Below are 26672 nucleotides of genomic sequence, written 5' to 3'. Positions count from 1 at the left end.
ATCTTTAACAGGGTTGTATCCTAACCCTTGTTTCCCCGGATTGTCCTTGATAATAGGTAGCTCTGGGATTCCTTGGGAGTCCTTGCCTAATCCTTGTCCTGGCAAGTATTCGTTCTTGGTGAGCATGGAGGCTACCTTCTTCATTTCTCGGGGAAACGTTTCGACATTGGCGATTTCCAATGCTTGGAAGGCGGTTTCTAAAGCTTCCTTCGCTGCATCCACGTAAGGTATGGTGGATGGTTTGCTGATGAGTATGTCATCTTCAGCTTGTACAGTCACCAGTTTGTCACCCACTATGAACTTGACTTTCTGGTGGAGCGTAGAGGGTACAGCTTTCGCATCATGAATCCAAGGTCGGCCGAGGAGACAGCTGTATGCGGGAGTAATGTCCATCACTTGAAATTCGACGTTGAAGATAGTGGGTCCAATTTGGATTGGAAGATTGATTTCTCCCACTACTTCTCTTTTAGAACCGTCGAAAGCTCGAACGATCATGTTGCTCGGGCGCGTTTGGACTCCCTTGATTGCCAATTGCTTGAGCGTTCTTTTTGGCATCACTTTCAAGGAAGATCCATTACCTACCAAGACTTTAACGATGTGATACTCCTTGCACTTTATAGAGATGTGCAAGGGCTTGTTGTGGTTTGATCCCTCGGCGGGGATTTCTTCATCGATGAAGGTGAGGTGATCATTAGCCTTGATGTGACTAACAATCCCCTCAAACTCGTCTTGGGAGATAGTGTGCGACACGTATGCCTCGTTCAAGACTTTCGACAGAGCTTGCCGATGCGGTTCGGAACTTAGGATCAACGACAACAGCGTAATCTTTGCTGGCGTCCTATGAAGTTGATCCACGATGGAGTACTCGCTCTGTCGGATAAACTTTAACAGCTCGTCTGTCTCCTCCTCGGATTCTTTTTCCTCGGTTTTCTTTTCTTCTTTTTCTTTATTCTTGGGGGCTTTATCATGAAGATCTTCGGGAGTGTAGATCCTGCCACTCCTAGTCATGCCCCCAAGTCCAGCGATGTTGGAGATATCGCTGTCGGCAGAAGAGTGGATGTCGTATATCCACGGCACAGCCTTATTTGATTCGTAGGGGAAAGGTCTTGGAGCGGTGATCCTTAATGGTGTCGGACCTTCCCCTTTATTCGTCTTGATTACCAACAACGGAGTTGATGTGCGCTCGCTTGGCGCGGTTGTTGGCTTACACTTGATGACGAACGGCGTGCGATCCATTTTTGAACATACGCATCGATTTAATCCTTTCTTTTTATTTATGTTTATTACTGAATTACTAGGAGGGATGTATGAAATGAATGATTCTTAGATCCCTCCATGATCTATATGCATGAGATGATGATGTTGAACATGCATGCATTGTGTTTATTGAACTAAGCATTATCATGTTTTTAGGATTTTCCTAAGATGATGCATGATATTGCTTGGTTTGGGTAAATACATATTTTTCTTTTGAATATTTTGTATCTTTTTTTGTATTTTTTGGGTGAAAAGGGAAACTACCTATATGAATGCAATGAAGGTAGATGTTAACACCATGTACTAGAAGATCCTTATTTCTATTTATTCTTATTTTAATAGAATAGGAATGTTGTTTGTTTAAAGAATGCAAATGTATGCTCATACAATGTCACATAACGAATGCACAAACAATTCACTCATCCACGAACAGTCACGAGCAAATTACGAGGTAGGGGTCTCCTGCAGAAAAGTGCATATTCAAGGAGGATCTAACTGTTCTCACTTGGTCAAAGGCCCCCAAGGTGCCCCCATTATAGGGACCCAATTCCTCTCGTCGTAGGTCGATGGAAAGCTCCAACGCACCGTCGGACTCAAGTTCATGGTTATCACCTTGAGTGATGCTTTTCGACAACGGTCTCATAGGCTCCTATAAACCCATCAACCGGCCGTACTAACATCCACTCCCTATGGATTACCACTCATGCCCCCGGGTATAGAGGGAACTGTTGTGTGCAAAGGTTTGTGTGCAATTTATTCCAAACAATTTGCGGAATTTTAAACAAACAACAGTTATTTAAAGCCAAATAGATAAACATGTTATCATACAAGCAAGGGGTAATGAAGTAATTTTAACTATTATTTGTTAAAAATAATCTGTCACTAAATGGGACTGACTCTCAAGGCTTCCCCAGTGGAGTCGCCATCTGTCGCCACCGGCCCGAAACGGGCTTTCGGCATTCGCGAAGGATGGTTGGACTCGTTTATTTGTTTAAAAATAGTGGATTGCTAGAATGACTTATTCTCAAACTGAGACCTCGTCAAACGAGCAATTTTATTAAAAGGCTCAATAATCCATATTAATCCCAAGCGGGACCCTCCATGGATTAGAGGTTTTCATAAAAGGAGGGTTCGTGGAGTCGCCACCAATGTTTTACTCAAAACATTGGAAAAAGGGATAAGGCAATTGATTTAAAAATCAACTTTGGCCACTACAACCAGAGTTGGGTAAGGGAGTCGGTTACGCGTGGGGAAGGTGTTAGCACCCCACGGCGCCCCTTTCGGGTTCCCTATGACAGATTATTTTTAAAAGAACAGTATAAAATTACTAAATTACCCCTATTTATTCTAAACAATTATGAATTGACTATCTACATGATGACAGTTTAAATGTGCACACAGAAAGCGGTAAAAGGAAGGATTGAAGGGAAACCTCTTGAAGCGTGCTTTTTATAAAAAATGAACTGGGAAGCGTTTTGGCGTTCCCTCGCTCTACAAGCCCGCTCCTCGCTCTCCTAGAACAAAATTTTAACTAAGGGAATCAAAAAGATTTCCCCTCGACTAGGTTCGATCCTCAAGCAAAATGGCTCGGGGCTCAAGAACTTCGTCGGATCAACTCTCCGAGTGATTTCTAGGGCAGAACACTGCTCAAAAACCCCAGAATACTCAAGGAGAGGGTTCAAACTATGTTGAAAAGTGTGGAATGACGTCCAATTGACGTCATATTTATAGGGAATAGGCGCAGTACGGCCTACAAGGCCAATACGGCCGTATTGAAATTTTTGAACTTCAATACGGTCGTATTGGGGTTCAATACGGTCGTATTGAAAGTCAGAAATTTCAATACGCCCGTATTGAGTTCGCAGCGGTCGTATTGAAGTGTCAATACGGTCGTACTGACTTCAGTATGGCCGTATTGAAGCTTCAATACGGCCGTATTGAGTTCAGTACGGCCGTATTGGGCTTTTTCCCTCCACTTCTTTATTTTGAGCTATTCTAAGACCTCTGGACCTACAGAGAACCCTCCTAGGGCCTTCGAGGAGTCCTTCTGGCTGATTATCCTTCAGTCTTCGAGAGTCTTCAAGCTTTATTTCCGACCCGGACAATTTTAGGGGTCTACAGAACCTAACATCAATCTTCCCCCATTTCATGGCAAGGATAATGTTGAAAATTATTTAGATTGGGAAATGAAAGTTGAGCAACTTTTCTCTTGCCATGGAATAAGTGAAAATAGGAAGGTTTCTTTAGCAACCCTTAGCTTCCAAGGGCATGCTATGTATTGGTGGACCTCCTTAGAAAAAGAAAGGAGAATAAATCATGAGCCCCCAATCCAATATTGGAATGAGCTCCGTAGTGCCTTAAGAAGGAGGCATATTCCTCCATACTATGACCGAGAGCTTATGGATAAGCTTCAAAGATTGAAACAAGGGTCCTCTAGTGTGGAAGAATATAGGCAATCTATGGAGTTGCTAATGATGAGGGCTGGGATTAGGGAGGAAGAGAGGACCACAATCTCTAGATTTCAAAGTGGTCTTAATCTTGAGATAAGAGACAAAGTTGAACTTCTACCTTATAGGGATTTGAATGAACTAGTTCAACTTTGTTCAAGAGTGGAGCATCAACTTCAACGAAAACCTTTTCGAAAGGACTCCATTCCCTCTTATTCCAAGAATTTTAAGAAGGAGGGCCACTCTTCCCTACCTTATCCCAAAGAAGAAAAAGAAAAAGAAAAAGAAAAAGAAAAATCATCTTTTAACGCACCTTCCAAAGAGTCTAAGTCAAGTGAAATCAAGTGCTTCAAGTGTCTTGGAAGAGGACATATTGCTTCCCAATGTCCTACAAAGAAAACTATGGTTTTAAAAGCCCAAGACCACTATAGTAGCCTTGATGAAGCTACTTCTTCTTCCTCTAGTAGTGAAGAAGAAGCCATAGATTCCGAGGAAGAAATCTTACCTTGTGAAGGAGACCTATTGTTGGTTAGAAGGCTCCTTAACATTCAATCTAGTGAAATTGACCAATCACAACGAGAGAACTTGTTTCAAACAAAATGCAAGGTCTTAGAAAGTACTTGTTCTCTCATTGTCGATAATGGGTCTACTTCTAATTGTTGTAGTACTAGATTGGTTGATAAGCTAGCCTTAACTACAAAACCTCATCCTAAACCTTACAAAATGCAATGGATCAATGAGGAAAGAGGTGTTGTAGTCAACCAACAAGCAAGCATACCAATCTCTATTGGCAAATATCAAGAAGAAGTTTTGTGTGACATAGTGCCATTAGAGGTTAGTCATGTCTTGCTTGGGAGGCCATGGCAATTTGACAAGCACATAATCCATGATGGCCTCACCAATAAAATAAGTTTCCAGCACTTAGGTAAGAAGTTTGTGTGGTGTCCTCTATCACCCTCTCAAGTGAATGAGGACCAACTCAAACTAAAGGCTAAGAAAGATGATGAAGAGAAAAGCAAAAACAAAAACAAAAAGAAAAGAAAAGAAAAAAATAATTTTTCCTTTGAAGACAAAGGGCTAGGTTCAAAAGAACCTTAACCCTTGTGCCATCCTCCTTCTTTTGGTGCCAAAGAAAGATGGCAATGGAGGATGAGCACCTTTTTAAAAGCCATCATTGCATAAAAGGCACCCAATCCTAAGTTAGATGATTTGGTGAATGAATTGCATGGGTCAATAAATTTTAAATGGTGATGCCTCTTTGGCTCTTCCCTTTTGCCCTAAGCGCCTTCATTCAACAAATTATGTACTTAAGGATTGCATAGTTAAGTTTTAATATTTTACTCCCCTAATTGTGGTTTCACTTCTTTTGAAGGATCAATGGAATGGAAGAGCTTGAAGATTTGTGGTCAAATCCTTCTCAAGAAGGAGGGTATGATGGAGGACCATCCATGGTACTTCATGTGAAACCCATCACATGGTCCAATGCTATGACTAATTTTGAGTAGTGTAGGATTTATTTGCTTTATTCCAATTTTACCCTTGTATTTTGGGGTATTTTAGTCATAGGATTTATTTTCTTTGTATTTCCTATTTTACCCTTGTATTATGGGGTGCTTTAGATAATTAGGGTTTTTAATTTTGGGCTAGGGTGTTAATTAGAGGGTGACACATTTTTGGTGCTTATTGGGTCTATTTTTGGTGTTAGAAAGGCTTAGGCCCAAGTGGAGGGCAAAGGTTGCATGGTCTTATCATGCACCTAGATATAGCCAATCTAAACCCAAAGATTCCATCCTTGGCCACCAAGTTGCATCTAGGGTTCATTTGCATTTCATTTGGAATGCATTTGCCTACTCCAAATGCAACCCTAGATGCCTCCCCTCCTATAAATACCCAACACCCCACCACTTGTAAATACTTTGGATTATATGATATTGAGTGAGCCTTTTGTGCCTCAAAATCCATCCTTAGTCCCTAGGATAGTTTCGGCTAGCCTCCTCCTATCTCCACCCTTGGAGAGTAGGAAACCTAGAGTGGCCTCCACCTACCTTGGAGTGAGCCAACTTTGAGCACCCAAACACCTCCACCCTAAGTGCTTCCGCCCAAACACCATCATTTCACGCCAACCTCCTTTCCTTCACCATATATCCTCCTTTTGTCCACCTTGTTGAACCTAGATCAAGGGCAAGGCTTCCTCTCCTTCATCTCTACATCATTTCATGGAGAAGGAACCCATCATTAAAGGTGGCTGGACCAAATTCATAAAAGACTTAATCCAGTGGGCTTAAACACTAATCTATTCTAGTGCCTTTCTAGGATTACTCTTTTGTGTGCTTCCTATTTTTGATTGAGTCTTAATTTTAGTTTGTCTTTTCTTTTGCCTCTTTTGTTTTGTCTCAATCAATTCTCTCTGAGTTTAGCCTTTCCTAATTGTGCTTTTCAGTTTTATTCCTTGGACTCTTGATCTTTGGGTTGGTTTCATTTTGTTTGTAGGTGAAGAACCTATCTAGCAAACTAACACACCTTTGGTGGATTTGAGTGGAGGAGTGAACCGAATCCAAACCTAGCCTTTGGAGGGATTACACCACACCAAAAGGAGTGTTTAAACACTTGTATAGGACTAACAATTTTTCTCTTTGTGAAGGAACCCAAGTGGATGAGTTTGAAGACCTAGAATTTTTTACTTTTCATATTTTTGCTTGATTTTCTTTTCGGCCTCTTGTGTTTTTGGCCTTGGTTTCATTCATTTTTGGGTTGTAATTGGCCATTTCTAAACCTCTTCACTTTGGTTTTAGTTCGTGTAGTTGAAGGTGATTTGAAAACCTTCACCTAGGACTTCGACTAGAGTATGTTTTAAGTGCTTTCCTTTTGCAAGTTTTATAGTTTTTGGTAGCATAATTGCTAGGGTTTTACCTTTGTTCCAATTACGTTTAGAAGGCTTGCTTTTGCCTACTAGGGGTAACGTGCACACACACACTTTATTGTTGTGCCAAATTATTTTGCGAGAAAAGTGGAAAAGGCTTTGTGATTTTTACTTGAAAAGGCTTGGTTTTTAAGTGATTCCTAGTAGTCCACCTCCCTTTGATAGTTCACTTTGTACACTTAGGCCTTTTCCTACCTATCTTGCACCTTGAAAACCTTTTTGAAAACCTTTTATCACTCACTCTTTGTGAAAACTTTTTCAAACCTTTTTGAAAACAACTTTGTGAAAACCTTTTTTTTTTGGATCAAAGATGAGTGATCATTCTAGTGTCCATGGTCATAATTCATGTAGTACTAGGTCTAGTGTTAGGGATGAACTTAGGAAACTCAAGGAGTACCTAAGAAAAAAAGAAGAGGAAAATATAAAAAGAGAGGAAGAATTATGACAAAAAGAAAAAGAGTTTGAAAAAAATAATGAGGAGATAAAAAGGTTGCTTGCTAGGCTAGTTGTGGAAAGAGAGGCTAGTGGTTCAAAACCAAGAGTCACTTCTCCTAAATCCTCAAAAGGCAAGGGGCATATGGTACCCTCAACTATTCATGAGGAGGAGGGGCATCATACCCCACCTCCAAGTGATATCTTCTATAGTAGTCATCACAATGATGATTACTATCAAAGACCCCCAAGGCAACATAGACATAGGGAGTCCTCCAATAAGGAACCTAACATCACTCTTCCCCCATTTCATGGCAAAGATAATGTTGAAAATTATTTGTATTGAGAAATGAAAGTTGAACAACTTTTCTCATGCCATGGAATAAGTGAAGATAGGAAGGTTTCTTTAGCAACCCTTAGCTTCCAAGGGCATGCTATGTATTGGTGGACCTCCTTAGAAAAAGAAAGGAAAATAAACCATGAGCCCCCAATCCAATATTGGAATGAGCTCTGTAGTTCCTTAAGAAGGAGGCATATTCCTCCATACTATGACCGAGAGCTTATGGATAAGCTTCAAAGATTGAAACAAGGGTCCTCTAGTGTGGAAGAATATAGGCAATCTATGGAGTTAATAATGATGAGGGCTGGGATTAGGGAGGAAGAGAGGACCACAATCTCAAGATTTCAAAGTGGTTTAAACCTTGAGATAAGAGACAAAGTTGACTTTTACCTTATAGGGATTTGAATGAACTAGTTCAACTTTGTTCAAGGGTGGAGCATCAACTTAAAAGAAAAACTTTTCGAAAAGACTCTACTTCATCTTATTCCAAGAGTTTCAAGAAGGAGGGCCACTCTTCCCTACCTTATCCCAAAGACGAAAAAGAAAAAAAAAGAAGAAAAAGAAAATTCATCTTTTAAAGCACCTTCCAAAGAATCTGAGTCAAGTGAAATCAATTGCTTTAAGTGTCTTGGAAGAGGACATATTTCTTCTCAATGTCCTACAAAGAAAACCATGGTTTTAAAGGCCCAAGATCACTATAGTAGCCTTGATAAAGCTACTTCATCTTCCTCTAGTAGTGAAGAAGAAGCCATAGATTCCAAGGAAGAAATCTTACCTTGTGAAGGAGAACTATTGTTGGTTAGAAGGCTCCTTAACAATCAATCTAGTGAAATAAACCAATCACAAAGAGAGAACTTGTTTCAAACAAAATGCAAGGTCTTAGAAAGTACTTGTTCTCTCATTGTCGATAGTGGGTCTACTTCTAATTGTTGTAGTACTAGATTGGTTGATAAGCTAGCCTTAACTACAAAACCTCATCCTAAACCTTACAAAATGCAATGGATAAATGAAGAAAGAGGTGTTGTAGTTAACCAACAAGCAAGCATACCAATCTCTATTGGCAACTATAAGGAAGATGTTTTGTGTGACATAGTTCCATTAGAGGTTAGTCATGTTTTTCTTGGGAGGCCATGGCAATTTGACAAGCAAACAATCCATGATGGCCTCACCAATAAAATAAGTTTCCAACACTTAGGTAAGAAGTTTGTGTGGTGTCCTCTATCACCCTCTCAAGTGAATGAGGACCAACTCAAACTAAAAGCTAAGAAAGATGAAGAAGAGAAAAGCAAAAACAAAAACAAAAAGAAAAGAAAAGAAAATAATTTTCCCTTTGAAGAAAAATAAGGGCTAGGTTCAAGAGAACCTTAACCCTTGTGCCATCCTCATTTTTTTGGTTCCAAAGAAAGATGGCAATGGAGGATGAGCACCTTTTTTTTTTAAAAAAGCCATCATTGAATAAGAGGCACCCAATCCCTAAAATAGATGATTTGGTGAATGAATTGCATGGGACCAATAATTTTTTTAGTGATGCCTCTTTGGCTCTCTCCTTTCCCTAGCACTTTCATTCAACAAATTGTGTACTTAAGGATTGCATAGCTAAGTTTTAGTATTTTACTTCCCTAATTGTGGTTTCACATCTTTTTGAAGGATCAATGGAATGGAAGAGCTTAAAGATTTGAAGTCAAATCCATCTCAAGAAGGAGGGGATGATGGAGGACCATCCTTGGTAATTCATGTGAGACCCATCACATGGTTCATGGCTACGAGATTGGAGAGATACCATGTATGGATCCATCTCCTAGGCCCAATTTGAGTAGTATAGAATTTTATCGCTTTATTCCAATTTTACCCTTGTACTTTGGGGTATTTTAGTCATAGAATTTATTTTCTTGTATTTTCAATTTTACCCGTGTATTTTGCGGTGTTTAGGACTTAGAATTTATTTTCTTTTGTATTTCCCATTTTACCCTTGTATTATGGGGTGCTGATAGAGGTGAGTAGTAGAAGTGAAACACAAACTCCTCCTAAACTCCTCCTAGGCTCGGATCTTCTTCAATGGAGGTAGAAGTACTCTTGAAGAACTCATGAAGATGATGAACTCTTGCTGAACTTAGAAGACGGAAGCACCCAAGCTCAAGCTACAAGGGATTGCACACTTCAAAGGGAAGGAAACTAGGTTTTCCTAAGGGATTTGAAGGCACTCTCTAAAGCTCTCTCTCTTGGAATTTTGGTGACTCTTGAATGGCTGAATACAATTCAGATATCTCATATATTCAAAAGTGATTACAAAGTGTAGGAGAAACACTTTAAGTAGGGACGGTTTTGGCACCTAGACTAAACTACACAAGTTGGCGCCTAAAATTTGAATTCAAATTGGAAATTTGAATTCAAATTTTGGTGCACATGGGTGTGGCCGTGAGTTTAGGTATCTAATGTGCATCTAGGTCTGATTTGAGAGTCATTTAGGGTTAATTTGAGTGTCACATGTTCAGCCATCAATTGGTGCAAAACATGTGACTCAAATGTAACTTAAATGGCTTCCAAATTAAACCTAATTTAACCTAGTTAACCTACTTTAGTATTTCTTGTATTTTCCTAATCTAATGACCTAAATACAATGGTCAAACAAATACAATGGAAAGGAAAAATTACAAGAATAAAAATGAGCCCAATATTGGGTACCAAAAGCCCAAAGGCCCATGATGCCCAAAACTAGGCCCAACAAGCCTAAAACCTAAAATGCTACTCTATGTGGTCCAAAATACAAGACCAAAATATATGATACCTATACTAACATGATGTATACAAAACATATGAAAATAGCTATAACAAAATATGGCCCATGAAAAGTTCAACTTGGCCTTCCTAGGCCCATTGGGCCCGATGGGCCCTGACTGGCCCAAACCTTCATGTCTAGCCAACTCCTCTTGGATCTTTGAGTATGTCACCTCTTGCACTCCAAAGCATGATTCCATCATCCCCTCCCTCTTGAAAAGGATTTGTCCTCAAATCTCGAGGATGAATGGAAGAAGAAAAATTAACACCTACATATAAAACATGCAAGGAATAAGAAGTAACATGGTAAGAGAAAAGATCATGGATCCTAAGAGGAGTCCTAGTATCTAACCTAACAAAGAAAGATAAAATATTAGACTCTCTAAAAATAGGCTCCTCTTCTAAGCATAACCTAGAAGTAAAACCTAAAAATGTAAGAACACTATGACTAAGACAATGAAAAGACTGATTTTTAAACACTACAATATCTTGCCTAAAGTACCCTAAATGGTATCCTAGGCTTTTCCTAAAATATAAAGAAAATACTACTAAAAAACGTCCTAAACAATTTTGGATTTGATTGTTTATTAGATACTCATAGTCATATATTCTATTTTTGTCTTGTAGGGAAGGAAACATATTAAGTTCAAAAAAATAAGAACTTCCCATAAGATCAAGCATAGAATATAGTTTATTACAATTTATATCTACTAAACAATGTAAACCAAAAATTGGGTGCTTTATGAAATCCAAAGAAATACTTCCTTCCTTGTGCACCTTCAAGGAAGTAGTATAAGGAGTAACACTAGGTATAGTCCACTCCTTCTTCACTATATCTCGAAGTTGAGAAGAATTCTTTACTTGAAATTCATTTTGTTCCTCATTCTCAACTTTAAGATAAGTGGCAGCATTAGGATAAGAGTCAAGACTTTTATGAATAAAGAGAGTTCTTTTCAAATCTTGCTTGGTCATAAAATAACTCTCCTTGGTCACAAAGGTTTTAGTGGAATCCCCTTCTTCCACACTCTTTCCTTCTTTTCTTTCTTTATTTCTTTTTCTTTTCATTTGCTTTTGATCCTCAAACACTTGGGGTGGTGTTAAAGGATTAAAAACAATTTCCTTATTTTTATGAGTGAAGGTTATTTTGTTAGTAAGGCCATCATGTATAGTTTGTTTATCAAATTGCCATGGCCTACCAAGCAAAATATGACAAGCTTCCATAGGGATCACATCACATAAAACTTTGTCTTTATAATCCCCTATAGAAAACTTGACCTTCACTTGTTGATTCACCTCCAATTCCTCACCTTCATTGAGCCAATGAAATTTATAAGGGTGAGGGTGAGGAATGGTGGTAAGGGCTAACTTGTTAACCAACCTTGTACTACAACAATTAGAACATGATCCACTATCAACAATGAGAGAACAAGTTTTTTTAGAAACTAAACATCTTGTGTGAAAGATGTTCTCTCTTTGTGATAGTGAAGTGGGACAAGGTTGACTTCCAAGAAGCCTTTTGACCATAAGAAGATCACCATCAACAGGATATAGCTTTTCAATTTGAGGGTCTTCCTTACTAGTCTCACTATCACTTGAAGTGGTAGAACTAGATTCATCAAGGCTACTATAAATGTCTTGTCCTCTCAAAATCATGACCTTTTTAGTTGGACATTGAGAAGCTATATGGCCTCTCCCAAGACATTTAAAGCATTTGATGTCACTAGTTTTACTACTAGAAGTGACAACATTTTTATTTTTATCACTTTCATTTTCTTTTTCTTTTTCAAATCCCTTGCCAAGTTTCTTAGAAGAGTAAAATTGACCCTCCCTCTTGTAGTCCTTCTTAACATAAGAGCTAGATTGAGTTTTTCCTTTAAAAGAGCTTTTTCTCAAATTTTATTGTTCCACCCTTATACAAAGTTGGACCAAATCATCAAGGTCCCTATAAGGGAGTAGCTCAACCTTATCTCTTATGTCAAAATTAAGACCACTTAAAAACCTAGCAATGGTCTACCTTTCCTCTTCCCTTATACCAGCCCTCATGAGATACAACTCCATCTTTTGTCTATATTCCTCAACACTCATACTCTTTTGTTGGAGTCTTTGGAGCTTATCCATAAGCTCCCTACTATAATAGGAAGGTATGTGCCTTCTTCTCATAGCACTCCTCAATTCATTCCAATAAGTGATGGGAGGATCATTATGAAGTCTTCTCTCTCTTTCCAAGGATGTCCACCAATACATGGCTTGTCCTTGAAAAGCTAGGGTGGCCAAAGGAACCTTTCTTTCCTCACTTACTTGATGACAAGTGAAGATTTGCTCCACTTTCATCTCCCAATCTAAGTAGGCGTCCACATTTTCTTTTCCATGAAAGTAAGGGAGATCAACCCTTGATTCCCTCACTTTGTGTTCTTTAATGACTCTCCTAGGTGTTGGTTGATAGTAAGCATCCATATGCATACTACCATCATTAGCTTGGCTTTGAGAATCATTGGAGCTCTTGGTTGAGCTCCTAGAAGAACCTTTTGGACTTTTATTTTTATTTAAACTTTTTAAAAGTTTTTCCTCTCTTTGCTTAATCTTTTGGATTTCTTGTTCCAAAGCCATGATTTGTACTTCTTTTTCAAGTTTCTCTTTTTGTTTTTTGAAGCATCTCATCATTTTTCCAAAGTTTTAGTGCTTCAACCTCCTTGACAATTCTTTCAAAACTTTTAGGAGTATCAAAGTCACTACTACCTTGAGAATGATGACTCATGGTTAAGCAAAGAATTTGTATGCTATGCAAAAAGTTATAAAATGTTTTTGGTCTTTTCTAGGAATGAAAATAGCACTTGGAAGTCTAAGTGTACAAGTTGCACTATCAAGGGAGGTGAGCTACAAAGAGCCACTTAATAACCAAGCCTTTTCAAGTGGAAATCACTAAACTCCTTTGTGGTATTTCCAATTCCTCAAAACTTTTCACAAAAATTTTTGTATGCTTTTTCACAATTTGTTTGTTTTTGACACTTAACTAAACGTGAGCAAATAAAACTACACAAGTCTAGACGTTTATAGGCAACAAAGTAAAACAATTAAGTACAAGAAAACTTAAAAGAAGCAAGTTAAGCAACTAGTCGGATATCCTAAGTGGAAGCTTGAAACATATGAAATTTCCAAGCCACTTCCACTAGTACTACACGTGAGAGTCTATCAAGGATGTAGATATACCTGACCAGCTTCTTAATACTCCCTCCAAGCTTTACAAATTGGTTTAAAAATACAAGAGAATTGACAAAAATTAAACTAGCCTAAAAAGCAATAAAGTGGCGGCTTTGAAGACCAATTGGTGGCGGTTTTGTGTTCAACTTTTCTAACACTTAACCAAGTGTTTAATCCACCACTAATCCTTCAATATGCTGCTCCTGGACCTGCAAAAGAAACACAACAAAGAGGTTAAGGTGGCTGCCTCACAAGGTGAAGGAAATTGGTCACTCAAGTGAAGGAGATTTAGGATGATTTTGGTCACTAAATTAGGTCAAATTTGGTGATTATAGTGTCCAAAATTTTTCCTACTCTTTGTTGAGCAATGCTTGATCCTTGAGCAAGGATTTAAGGCCACTTCCAGCACAGGAAATTATTGAAAGAAAACTAGACAAGCAACAAAGCACAATTTGGAAAGCTTATACCAAAATTAAGAGTAATATGTGTATATGACAAGACTCAAAGAAGTTCAACAAGTAAAACTGAAAATTAAGACTCCAAATAAAAGCTAGCACTCAGAGAGAAGAGTTCCTAGATAGGTACTAGAATAGATGAACAAAACAAAAAAAATTTGAAGATAATTGGACAAGTATAGCAAAAGTAGTAGTCAAAACAATAACAAGGAATCAAGTAGGTTTTTCAACTTGTATACCTCTCGGCTTTTTCCTTTTAATTTTCTTTCTCTATTTTTTTTTTAATTCTTTCTTTTTCCAGTATCAAATTAAGAGTCCAGAGAGTATAATTGCCTTTTGTTTCAAATTTTTCTATGATTCCAAGCTATAGAAACCGAACCAACAAAACAGCCAAAAATTAGGTCAAATTTCAAGTGAAAATGTGAAACTAGTGCACTAGTTTTAGGTTTTGGTTTGGATTCTTTTTTTGAACTATTTTCTTTTCAAATTTTTAGGTCTTTTAGGCTCTATTTTAAACTCTGTTTTCCAGCCTCTTAATCATCATTTTTTTTTTTAAAATTGAATCCACAAGAAGAGTGCACTAGAAGTAGGATTACACTTGAAATTTTGAGTCACAAAATGTTTAGAAGATTTTCAAGGGAATGTGATTTGAAAACTTAAAGAACACAATGGAAACCTAACTCTAAGGAAACTTGCTAGGACTAATAGCAAATCATGAACACAATAAGGTAAAAGAAAAAGCACATATAGGAGGCAAAAGAGACACAAATCCGAGAGCAAAATATGAGACAAAATTCAAAACAAAACAAGGTTAAACATGCTATTCAAGGAATTTGCAACATGTAAGGATTAAACACAAACTTCTAAGACAAAACATAGATTCAAAACCAAAATCTAAATGCAATGCATGAGGTCCAATCACGGACACATACAAGAATGGAGAGACTCAAAATAAAATCAAAATAGCACAAGCAAATAATTCCTAAACAAGTTGATTGAGGAAGAAATTCAAAAACAATCAACCAATGGATCTATGGAACAAAATGTGAGACAAAGCATATAGATCCGAATTGAAACTCTAACAAGACAATTAGAACTCAAAGAACACACAAAAACACAAGACTATTCGGACCAAAACTCAAGAACACTTATCTCCTTGAAGACCTTGCTCTTGATACCAAAAATGATAGAGGTGAGTAGTAGAAGTGAAACACAAACTCCTCCTAAACTCCTCCTAGGCTCGGATCTTCTTCAATGGAGGTAGAAGTACTCTTGAAGAACTCATGAAGATGATGAACTCTTGCTGAACTTAGAAGACGGAAGCACCCAAGCTCAAGCTACAAGGGATTGCACACTTCAAAGGGAAGGAAACTAGGTTTTCCTAAGGGATTTGAAGGCACTCTCTAAAGCTCTCTCTCTTGGAATTTCGGTGACTCTTGAATGGCTGAATACAATTCAGATATCTCATATATTCAAAAGTGATTACAAAGTGTAGGAGAAACACTTTAAGTAGGGACGGTTTTGGCACCTAGACTAAACTACACAAGTTGGCGCCTAAAATTTGAATTCAAATTGGAAATTTGAATTCAAATTTTGGTGCACATGGGTGTGGCCGTGAGTTTAGGTATCTAATGTGCATCTAGGTCTGATTTGAGAGTCATTTAGGGTTAATTTGAGTGTCACATGTTCAGCCATCAATTGGTGCAAAACATGTGACTCAAATGTAACTTAAATGGCTTCCAAATTAAACCTAATTTAACCTAGTTAACCTACTTTAGTATTTCTTGTATTTTCCTAATCTAATGACCTAAATACAATGGTCAAACAAATACAATGGAAAGGAAAAATTACAAGAATAAAAATGAGCCCAATATTGGGTACCAAAAGCCCAAAGGCCCATGATGCCCAAAACTAGGCCCAACAAGCCTAAAACCTAAAATGCTACTCTATGTGGTCCAAAATACAAGACCAAAATATATGATACCTATACTAACATGATGTATACAAAACATATGAAAATAGCTATAACAAAATATGGCCCATGAAAAGTTCAACTTGGCCTTCCTAGGCCCATTGGGCCCGATGGGCCCTGACTGGCCCAAACCTTCATGTCTAGCCAACTCCTCTTGGATCTTTGAGTATGTCACCTCTTGCACTCCAAAGCATGATTCCATCAGGTGCTCTAGATGATTAGGGGTTTTAATTTTGGGCTAGGGTGTTAATTAGAGGGTGATGCATGTTTTTGGTGTTATTGGGTCTATTTTTGGTGTTAGAAAGGCTTAGGCCCAAGTGGAGGGCAAAGGTTGCATGATCTTATCATGCACCTAGATATAGTCAATCTAAACCCAAAGATTCCATCCTTGGCCACCAAGTTGCATCTAGGGTTCATTTGCATTTCATTTGGAGTGCATTTGCCTACTCCAAATGCAACCCTAGATGCCTCCCCTCCTATAAATACCTAATGCACCACACCTTGTAAATACTTTGGAATATATGAATTTGAGTGAGCATTTTTGCCTCAAATCCTCTCCTTAGTCACTAGGTCAATTAGGCCTACCTCTCTTATCTCCTCCTTAGAGTGAGTTTAGGGATACCTTGAATGGCCTTCACCTCCACTTAGTGAAGAGAGCCAACTAGAACACCCAAAACACCATCCTCCCAACCTTTCTCCTATTCGCCCAAGACTCCACCTTTCACGCCCACCATCACTTAGCCTCACCCTTGAAGGAATGTCCATCCTCTAAGGTCACACCATATTGGCCTTGGAAAGGAGCTCCTCTTCACCATTGAATGTTTGATCATCCCTTTGGTGGAAGGAGTCCATCATGGCATCCTAGCTTGCATGAACATGAGGTGATGAGCAAGGAAGAGGATGCCTACTCCAAGGATCAAGTTCTTCAAAGGTGGTGCGTGATTTTAGGGAGGATTATGATAGAATGGACGAAAATGGAAGTTGGGTAGAAGGTGTTTGATGAAAGGCTTGAGGAGGGTACTCTAGGGTTGGCTCACTTCATGATGATGAAGGCCACTTCTAGGGTTGTTTCTCTCAAGGTGGAGATGGGAGGGAAGTGGGCGAATTATCCAAGGGTGACTAAGGAAGGATATAAAGGCACAAAAGGCTCTCTTTATATTCAATATCCAAAGTATTTACAAGGTGTGGTGCCTATGGTATTTATAGGAGTGGGAGGCATCTAGGGTTGCATTTAGGGTGCCAAATGCACACCAAATGAAACCCAAATTAACCCTAGATGCAACTTGGTGGCCAAGGATGGAATCTTTGGGTTTAGTTAGGCTACATCTAGGTGCATGATAAGACCATGCAACCTTTGCCCTCCACTTGGGCCTAAGCCTTTCTAAGTCCAAAAATAGGTCCAAACACCACCAAAAATGTGTCTAGCTCCCTAATTAAATACCTTAACCCAAAATTAAAAACCTATGATCTAAAACACCCCATAATACAAGGGTAAAATGGGAAATACAAAAGAAAATAAATCCTATGACTAAGATACCCCAAAATACAAGGGTAAAATAGGAAATTAAAGACAAGGGAAAAAATAGGAATAAAGATAAATGCTATAAAAACTTAGGAGCTAAGGCCTGAAAGTAGGCTTACTCTTCCTATGGTTTTTCAACACTAACCCATTCCTCTTGCCTCCTTCAATATATCACCTCTTGGTCTTCTTGGCCTTAGTGTTTTTCCATCACAGACAACAAGAGAAGACATCAGAAGACCTAAAGCCCAAATACATTAGTTTTAGTGGCCCGGAACGGGCTGTTCCAAAATCGAAATGGGCAGTTCTAAGTCACAAAAAAGGCCTAAAAACCTAGCCTGGAACGGGCTGTGTCAAAATTAGAACGGGCCGTTCCAAACCAGGAAAAAGGCCTAAAAATAATAGGCTGGAACGGGTCATTCCAAACCTAAAAAGGGTTACAAAAAACTTAACCGGAACGGGCCGTTCCAAAATTGGAACGGGTCGTTCCGAGATATTAAAAGGGGCTAAAATTTGTAACCTAGAACGGGCCGTTCTCATTTCAGAACGGGCCGTTCTCATTTCAGAACGGGCCGTTCTCATTTCAGAACGGGCCGTTCTGGTTCCTGGAACGGGCCGTTTCAATTTCAGAACGAGTCGTTCCAGTTGCAAAATTTACACATAACGGCCATATCCAGAACGGGCTGTTCCGATTTTGGAACGGGCCGTTTTGGACCCTTTTTGAAGTCTATAAATAGACTGCTTGGGCTCATTCTCTAGGACTCCGAAAATTCCGTCCAAAGCTCCTTAGAGCTCGGAATTTCTCTCTCTCTCTCCTATTGTATTTCTTGAGTTTTGTGAGGCTTATTGTAGTGTGAAAGGTTGCCACAAAGCACCTAAATCTCCATATTTAAAGATTAATAGAGCTCATTCAAGAGGTATTTCAGTTAATCTCTTTCTCCTTTTTTATTTATTTCTTCTATATAATAAATATTGTTATAATAAAAATAATCATGTAGACATTTTAGGACTAATTGTATAATTTAAATTTCAAGCATGTATATAATTATTAATAAAAAATGGGATTTAATATTTATATTATTATCATTTATAATGCTAACTTCATCATAGGGTACCAATTAAGGGCATTGTAGGGGTGCTTAATACCTTCCCTACACGTAACCGACCCCCGAACCCAATTCTGGTTATTAAGGCCATTATTGGATTTTTAAAAACCTTTTCTTTTTTCAATGTTTTGAGTAAAACATTGGTGGCGACTCCATGAACTCATTTTTCAAAATCATTAATTAAGGATTAGTCTGGTGTCTGGGCATTCCTTAATTGATGAGACTTTTAAAAGGATGTCTAAACCATAGGCCGCGAGATCGAAAAAATCCGGGTTGCGACATTCACCCATTTTTTTCCTTCAAATTCATCAATCTTAAGACCGCTGATAATCGTGTGAAGGTTGTACAATCAGGAAACAAGGGTGTCTTTGAGTCACTTTTTAAAGTATCATACACATGTGAATGTGGTTGTTGGAAAGACTCTTGTCCCACATCACGAATCATGTCCTCTATTTGATCTTCCATTTCTACATCACCTTGCTCAGTATGAGACACTGTTTAAGTTTCTTTATCTTCACCATGGCATATCCATGTTGTATAGCTCGTTAAAAACCCATCACAAATAAGGTGGTCCCGTATTTCATCAATTGCATGTCGTCTCTCATTTAAATAGTTAACACAAGGACAATAAAATTTTCCATTTAAATCTGCTCAATTTCGTTGAGCAAATTCCAAAAACTGTTCAACCCCATTTTGATACTCATGACTGATTCTTCTTGCATTCATCCAACTATGATCCATTTTTCTTCTGCTGTGGGACAAATTTATTTACACAATTCAATTTTTATGGTGCCTCAATATAGTACAATAGCAAATCATATACTAAATCAATGTTATTTGAAGCTATTATTTCGTTTATCTAAGTAGGTAAAAGATCGAAATATAATTCATCTCATTTCATCAGCTAGATAAATAAATTCATCAAATAAGACATGTAACATTTATAAAAAAAAATTAAGGAGTCTAAGATACCTTTACGAGAAGAGATGACAAACTAGATATGTGTTGACTAATGGATGTCAAGAAGAGAAGTATCACCCTTTGCACACTTCTTGTCAAATCAAGTTTAAGATTTATGTGTTGACTAATGAAATTATTGAAATATTATGAAAACAGAATAACACAATTGGACTGTTGAGATTTCCTATGTGTTGACCATTTATATGTTATATTTAGTAAGATTTTGTTGACTCATTAGGTAACTTATATAAGGTTGGCCACATGTAGGGTTGGCTGGAAGAAGTTACTTGCAAGTTTTAATATTCAATCACTCACATTCTTTGCATATACTCACACATTTATCACACATAGTCACGCATCTAGGGGTGTTTAAAAAACTATATTAAACTAAACTATTGTGAAAACTAAACTAAACTAGACTATAAAAAACTAAACTAATTTTTATAAAAACTAAACTAAACTATATTTTAAGTTTAGTTTTTAAAAATTGAACTATTATAAAAAGTAGTTTAGTGCACTTTAATTATATAAAAAAGTTATAATTAGGAAATGTTCTAAATAATTAATTAGAACTAAAATATTTTTTATGCTCAGTTTTATAAATTTAAAACTATTTTCTAAAGAGTATTTGTTAGACCAAACTGTTAATAAAGTTGAATTCTCATTATTTATTAAATAAAAAATGATACATTTGTTGTTGTCCTTAATTTATGTGTAAAAATCTTTAACTGGACAAAGAAAGTAAATAAATAGTGTATGATTGTAAATTATCTATTACCTAATTGTAAATTACAATTTGTCACGTAAAATAACTTGTATAATAATTATCTTTTAAGTTAGATCATAATGGTTGATAGAATAAAGTTTTGTTGTCCATTCAAGAAAATTAAACTATAAATAGGAAGAGGAAAGGAGGAAAAGACAACTAGAACTTCAACAAGTGAGCACTTACTTATCAATATAGTGGTGGAGTTAGCTATTACAGAACGTAAGAGTGCTTTGAGAAGGAAATATGCTGGCAAACCAATTCTAATGACTCTGGCCCCATTACTAGACTTGGCTTCAGTAATCAGTGATTCTCCAAGTTGATGACATTCCTTGAACAAGCCATTCAACAGCTACACAAGTCATAAAATATATATTTATTTAGTCCTAAAGCCTGATGCAAAACATGAACACAAAAAAGGGATATTTGAGTCCATGACATGCCTTGGTGATCATAAAATATTGAAGAGAATACCTCAACTGCTTTGAACTCTGGTATATTATTTTTTAGTGATATTGAACTAGAAAGTGTCTTTGTTAAGGACTTTGTTTTTGAAAGGGAATTTGTACAGGAAGGTGTCCTTGACAATGGTTTCAATTCTGATTCAACATTTTTTCAATATCCTGGCCTATCAAAACACAAGTAAAAAGCATTAACTGGAAGTCACAACAACACCAACATGCATTAGAAAATAGAAAGCATTGCAGAATGAAACCTTGGGAATAAGCAGGGTCTTTCTTTTAAGTTAAGAATATCATTGTTGTATTCATCATAAAGAGACACAGTTGCAACAATGTACCCAAGGCCAAACAAGAAAGAAGACTCTTGCATTTCAAAGAACAAATGATGGAGGAGGCCCATGGGCTAAGGGCCCAAGTACTAGGGCTATGGCAAAGAGGATCCAAGAGGAGTGGGCCCAAGTTCAAAGAAATCCCATCACACTTTACAGTTGGGCTTTGATCCAAGCCTAAGTAGAGTAGGAGTAGTATAGGTTTGCGCCTTAGGGCTTGTATTTCTTTTAGGCCTTGTATTTTCGGCCACTTAGACTAGGAATTTCATTTCATGGTCATTTGAATTTAGGGTTTAATTAGGGTTGCATGTGTATGTTCATTAGAATGTAATTAGCCTTGCATTTGATATGCATTTCAGCCATGTGCACACATGCACATGGTGTGACCGAAATGCAACTCAAATGGATGACAAATTACATTCCAAATGAGGAGCACATGGGTGGTGACGGGTTTGGCTCCAAAATTTGAATTTTGAATTCGAATTTTGGGCTCCTAAGGTTAAGTAAACCATACCATGGTTTCACTTAACCTTAGGCTAACCCATGGTTCACCTTAACCTAATTTTCCCTATATATTCTATATGGCCGAGAATTGTAGCACTTTTGGATTTATGAATGAGATTTCTCACATTGAACTCTCTCCCTCTGAAAGTCACTCTTAACCTACCTCTACTGATGGAGGTGAGTAGTAGAAGTGAAACACAAACTCCTCCTAAACTCCTCCTAGACTCGGATCTTCTTCAATGGAGGTAGAAGTACTCTTGAAGAACTCATGAAGATGATGAACTCTTGCTGAACTTAGAAGACGGAAGCACCCAAGCTCAAGTACTCAAGGGATTGCACACTTCAAAGAAAAGGAAACTAGGTTTTCCTAAGGTTTTTGAAGGCATTCTCTTGGTTTTCTCTCTTGGATGAATTCGGTGACTCTTGAGGGAATTTGGCTGAAGAAATATTCAGAAAATTCTCATATATCAAAAGTGAATACAAAATGGTGAAAGAAACACTTAAGTAAGCATGGTTTTGCACACTTTGGGCGCCTAAATCAAAAGGTGACATGTGGCGCCCAAAATTTGAATTCAAATTTGAAATTTGAATTCAAATTTTGGCTCCCATGTGCTACTCCGAAAATTCAGGTACCTAAGGTGCATCTAAGTGTAATTTGGAGTGTCATTTAGGGTTAATTTGAGGTCACATGTTCAGCCACCAAAGGTGCAAAACATGTGACTCAAATGTAACTTAAATGGCTTCCAAATTAAACCAAATTTAACCTAATTAGCCTACTTTAGTATTCCTTGTATTTTCCTAATCTAATGACCTAAATACAATGGTCAAACAAATACAATGGAAAGGAAAAATTACAAGAATGAAAATGAGCCCAATATTGGGTACCAAAAGCCCAAAGGCCCATGAAGCCCAAAACTAGGCCCAACTAGCCTAAAACCTAAAATGCTACTCTATGTGGTCCAAAATACAAGACCAAAATATATGATACCTATATTAACATGATGTATACAAAACATATGAAAATAGCTATAACAAACTATGGCCCATGAAAAGTTCAACTTGGGCCTTCCTAGGCCCATAAGGCCCATTGGGCCCTGACTGGCCCAAACCTTCATGTCTAGCCAACTCCTCTTGGTTCTTTGAGTATGTCACCTCTTGCACTCCAAAGCATGATTCCATCATCTACCCTCCTTGAGGTCCTCTCTTTGTAGAGCTAGGTTATTCTTTACTTCTTCCGGACATGGCTTGGTTAAGCTTAGGTCACATTGATGCTTCTTGGAGTTTCCTTCCTTGTCATACTTCCAAGGAACCAAGAAGGATTTGAAGGTTTTCTTTGAGGATTCACCAAGTGGAACCTCATCAACAAAATAAACAAATAATGCCCAAGAGAAAACCATGCAGCATCAATAAACCACAAACTGTCATTTCACATCCCAAAATCATACACTTTTGAGTTCTGACTCAGATTCTTCAAATTGTGCATAATCACAAGAACACAAGAAAAATAAATTAACATTATTAGAAAAGATGAAATAAAAGAGAGAGATTTCTGGAAAGAGTATTCCCTAATGAAAAATATTCATTCAACAATAATCTGGATACAAAGAGACAGGTATATGAAACTGACTGGACGACTCAGTGAAGATACATCATAAAACAGATTTATAACAAACTAATTGTTGCATTAATTATTACAAAAGCAGTTGAATTCTAATCAGAACTATTTTTTCTTATTACTTTCTCATTGTTCTCTTTTCCCCTCTTTTGACCACCAACTCTTCATTCTGTTTCAATCAGCGTGGCTTAACTGCATAAGGATACTGATTAAAAGAACAATTATTTTATAAAATATTAATGTATGTAATTTACAATATATATCCCTAATGAATTTTTAATAAAACTTTATGTTATTTAACCAGTGAAGTTTTTTCTTTGACAAGGATATTTAACCAGTGTTGACACATGTTTAACAAGACATTGATCTCCATAACAGCAAAATTTCAATAACTGAATAATAGTCTCTTTGATTTAATTACAGGTAGTAATCATTGAATAATTGAAATTGATCATGTTATATTAAGATTGTGACAGTTTCAATGTATATCCAAGCAAATGAAATTGATTATTGTAGCAATACTCATATTTGGTTTCTATAACATTAAAATAAAATTTATGATACCAGAAAAAATGGATATATACTTTTTTTCCAAACGTAAAGTTGGAAAAAGAAAATCAATAAACAAAAGTAATATTTTAATATAACTTTAAATATTTAACGATAGCATAAAACTTTTATCATGTGATAAAATGTTACGTGTAAAACTGTGAATTAACTACATCTGGCAGCATTTGGCCTTGGTAGTTGGCAGAAATATGTTGATAAACATAAATTAATTAATGTTCCTCGCACCTCTCCAGCAAATCAATACTCAATTTTTTACAATAAAATAAGCACGAATAAGTATAATTGATCTTCATAAATAGATATTTAAACAATTTTAGTCTTCATTTAAAAAGAATGCATGAGCATGTCCCTGTTATTTTAACTAACCATGTGTTTTGGTGAGTTGGGTGAAACACACTAGCACGATTCTAGAAAAGTAAGAATCCAAAGCACTAGCTCCTCTTTGTTTTCTATTTACTAGTTACTTTGTCAATGTTCACTTGATCGTATATGAGCAAGGTTGCTTGCTATAAGAAAAACCCGGCTTAAGTAATTTTTTAATTAATACGACCACTTATCCAACAATATGTTTAATGTTTTCACTCCACACAAAATACAAGACATTAGTTACTTCAAACTAAAACATGTATATATGCTAAACCTCCATCCTTTAAATCAAGAAATCCTTGCAATTAACACTAATATTTATGTAATAAACTATCCTCCCAAAATACTTCTCATTGACAAAGCCGAATCACAAACATGAATGCATTAATATTTTCTATTCCCACAAGCCAAACAGAGTTGCAGTTCCCAAGACCTGGAACTGAAATCTATCAAATCAACATCTCAGAGCACATTACCAAAGTACAAGTAAATTTGCAGGTAAAAGCGTGTACACATACCAAATGAAACCTAGAATTAGATGGATGCAAGGGCCAAAATTATGGCTAGTAACAAAACCAAAAACTCTCAATAGACCAAAAATATAGCAAGTCCTAATCTGATACCGCAACAGAGTTAGAAGTCAACAATACTTTGCTAAAAACCAATAACCAAAAATAGATCATAGGTAGGTTGTGTGATGGGATTCAATTTTATTATATCTTAGTTTATCATTTTCATGTGTCCTTTTCTTGTTTTAAATTGTGTTTCAAGGACTGTTGTTGATTCCAAAATCTGCCATCCAACATAATTTGATTTTTATCTCTGTAGTCATTTTGGCATCCAAGCAGAAGATAGTTTGTATTTTCTCCCTTCTACACCAGATTTTTATCCCTAGCTTTTCAAGGACAAGCCATGTATTGGTGGACATCCTTGGAAAGAGAGAGAAGACTTCACAATGATCCTCCCATCACTTATTGGAATGAATTGAGGAGTGCTATGAGAAGAAGGCACATTCCTTCTTATTATAGTAGGGAGCTTATGGATAAGCTCCAAAGACTCCAACAAAAGAATATGAGTGTTGAGGAGTATAGGCAAAAGATGGAGTTGTATCTCATGAGGGCTGGGATAAGGGAGGAAGAAAGATTGACCATTGCTAGATTTTTAAGTGGTCTCAATTTTGGCATAAGAGATAAGGTTGAGTTACTCCCTTATAGGGACCTTGATGATTTGGTCCAACTTTGTATAAGGGTGGAACAACAAAACTTGAGAAAAATCTCTTTTAAAGGCAAAACTCAATCTAGCTTTTATGTTAAGAAAGATTACAAGAGGGAGGGTCAATATGATTCTTCTAAGAAATTTGGCAAAGGTCTTGAAAAAGAAAAAGAAAATGAAAAAGAGAAAAATAAAAATGTTGTCACTTCTAGTAGTAAGACTAGTGACATCAAATGCTTTAAATGTCTTGGGAGAGGCCACATAGCTTCTCAATGCCCAACTAAAAAGGTAATGATTTTGAGAGGGCAAGATGTTTATAGTAGTGTTGATGAATCTAGTTCCACTACTTCAAGTGATAGTGAATCAAGTGAGGAAGACCATCCAATTGAAAGTGCATATCCTTGTGATGGTCAACTTCTTATGATTAGAAGGCTTCTAGGAAGCCAACCTCATGAGTCTCACCTTTCACAAAGAGAGAATATTTTTCACACAAGGTGTAAAATTCTTGATAATGCTTGTTCTCTCATTGTGGATAGTGGGTCTTATTGCAATTGTTGTAGTACAAGGTTGGTGGAGAAGCTTGGCCTTACTATTATTCCCCATCCGAAACCATATCAACTTCATTGGATTAATGAAGATGGGGATATCAATGTTGATAAACAAGTGAAAGTCAAGTTCTCTATTGGTAACTATGAAGATCAAGTGGTTTGTGACATAGTTCCAATGGAGGCTTGCCATATTTTGTTGGGAAGGCCATGGCAATTTGACAAGAAAACCATGCATAATGGCATTACCAATGAAATCACTTTCACCCATAAAGAAAAGAAATTTGTACTTCATCCTTTGTCTCCTTCACAAGTGATAGAGGATCATGTAAAAATGAAATTAAAAAGAGAAGAAGAAAAAAAAAACTTGATTAAAAAAAAACAAAAAGGAAAAGAAGCATAAGTCTTCAAAGAAGAAGGAGGAAGAGAAACCTCTTCTAATAAAAGGAATTCAACAAGAACCTTTAAAACAAACTTTAATTGTTGAAAAGCCTTCTTACATTCTTCTTTGTAGAGGTATGCTTCAGTGTCATAATTTAAACATTGAGCTTAGTTCTTTACCTCCTCAAGTTTCTCATTTATTAAAAGAATTTGATGATATATTCCCTAGTGATGGTCCAAAGGGCCTTCCTCCTTTTAGGGGTATAGAACATCAAATTGATTTTTTGCCTGGGGCTAGTCTACCCAATAGACCAGCCTATAGGACAAATCCTCAAGAAACTAAGGAAATAGAGAACCAAGTCCAAGAGCTTTTGGAAAAGGGGTGGGTACAAAAGAGTTTGAGTCCCTGTGCTGTGCCTGTTTTGTTAGTGCCCAAGAAAGATGGGAAATGGAGAATGTGTTGTGATTGTAGGGCCATTAACAATATCACAATCAAGTACAGGCACCCAATCCCTAGACTTGATGATATGCTTGATGAATTA

Source organism: Cajanus cajan, chromosome 3 (genome assembly GCF_000230855.2).
Source record: "Cajanus cajan strain Asha chromosome 3, NIPB_CcT2T_4, whole genome shotgun sequence".
In the NCBI taxonomy this organism is placed as follows: Eukaryota; Viridiplantae; Streptophyta; class Magnoliopsida; order Fabales; family Fabaceae; genus Cajanus; species Cajanus cajan.
Note: the sequence above shows the minus strand (reverse complement) of the source record.